The sequence below is a fragment of the Plectropomus leopardus genome, unplaced genomic scaffold (assembly GCF_008729295.1).
Source record: "Plectropomus leopardus isolate mb unplaced genomic scaffold, YSFRI_Pleo_2.0 unplaced_scaffold9288, whole genome shotgun sequence".
In the NCBI taxonomy this organism is placed as follows: Eukaryota; Metazoa; Chordata; class Actinopteri; order Perciformes; family Serranidae; genus Plectropomus; species Plectropomus leopardus.
Genome location: NW_024702427.1, coordinates 1 through 1521, shown reverse-complemented (window position 1 = coordinate 1521; position 1521 = coordinate 1). Strand labels below are relative to the sequence as shown.

General features: G+C 39.3%; 2 non-coding genes across 2 annotated transcripts; both read right to left on the bottom strand.

The window, feature by feature from the left end:
• Positions 1 to 255: 255 nt before the first annotated feature.
• On the bottom strand, positions 256 to 338 carry trnal-cag. The gene has a single exon. It is a non-coding gene; the product is annotated as a tRNA-Leu (tRNA).
• Positions 339 to 1183: 845 nt separating this feature from the next.
• Positions 1184 to 1255, bottom strand: trnag-ucc. The gene has a single exon. It is a non-coding gene; the product is annotated as a tRNA-Gly (tRNA).
• Between the last annotated feature and the right edge of the window lie 266 nt (positions 1256 to 1521).

Sequence of the window (1521 nt, the reverse complement as noted above, 5' to 3'; positions counted from 1 at the left end):
TACTCATTATCAAGGGGTTCTTGTAAAGAGTCATAATAATCAAGAAAGGGCCTCCATACCTTGAGAAATGATTGGGAAGTTTCTTTAAGTGTGTACTTGATTTTTTCTAACTGTAAGAAGTACATAACAGACTCAGCGATACGTTCCCTGTGACACTGACATTCACGTGACAAAAAAACAAGCTAATTAAATAATTAAATAAAAATATTTTTGAAAGAAATGAGGCAGATGCAAGGTCAGAGTGAAAACTAATGCTGTCAGAAGTGGGATTCGAACCCACGCCTCCAGGGGAGACTGCGACCTGAACGCAGCGCCTTAGACCGCTCGGCCATCCTGACTGCTGATGGTGTGCTTTCATTTTGGAAAAAGAAGACACTATGGGTATGTCCATGGTGATATTCTGCTTTCTCATGTCTTCAACAAAAAAAATTAACAGATCTGCCTTGTGGTTCATAATCTCAGAGCATTTTAAAACCATTCAACGTGCATCAAAGCAGATTTATATGTTGGAAATGTGCAACAGAGCATTGTGTGAAATTGTAAAATTGTTTTCATCTCTGGTTTAGAAGTAGTCAGTAAACATTGCTTTAAAACAAGGTATATGCAATGGCTGGATATCAAACCCAGGTTAACTCCATGAAAGGTAGCTATGCTTTCCATTACACTACCATCACACACTTAAATGGAATTTTCCACTGCACAATCAGCAGTCTCAAGAATTCAATTGGGAGGGATGGAAAAGAGGAGGAGGGGATTAGAGTCAGGGAAAAGTCTTGGCAAGAAAGAAAGCTCTTGTTAAATTAGCTTTTAGGAGAGAACCCATCATTACATTCCCACAACTAGTTTCTATGCCTTTTTGTTTTTTGCTATCTTTTACTTTTTGACATTTCCATTAACATGACTTCAAGGTCATGGTTAATGTTTTATGTGCCACATTACTACCTTAAAACCTGATGGATGAATCTTTAAGCAGTATCCTGTCCGAAAAAAACCCCAAAACAAACACTGCAAGGCATTATGCGCACAGAACACTTTGTGACTTAAAACCAGACCAGCCAGACCACATCTGGAGGTGACGCAGCCACACATCTTGAACAGATAAACATAAAAACAAAACAAGCAGTGCTCCAACAAAAGGGTGAATGTACCAATTGCAGCAAACTCTGCTCCCAAGGAAAACACCTGCGATGGCCGGGAATCGAACCCGGGTCAACTGCTTGGAAGGCAGCTATGCTTACCACTATACCACCATCGCTGATGAAAAGCATATATTCCACTGCTTACTCGGTCATTGGAGTCAGGAATTTGACTCAAAAGGAAAAAAGGGGAGGAATGGAGGAGGAAGGGGGGTCAGCAACATAGAAAGCTCTTACGATATATTTTTTAAGCCATCATTAGAATAAAATCAATTAGTCTCAAATCTTTTTCTTTTAGCGAATTAAGTTTGCTTTCTTTCGGATCAGTACAAGTGGATAATGAAAATATACGTTACACCAACTCAACTGAATAAATTTAACCCCA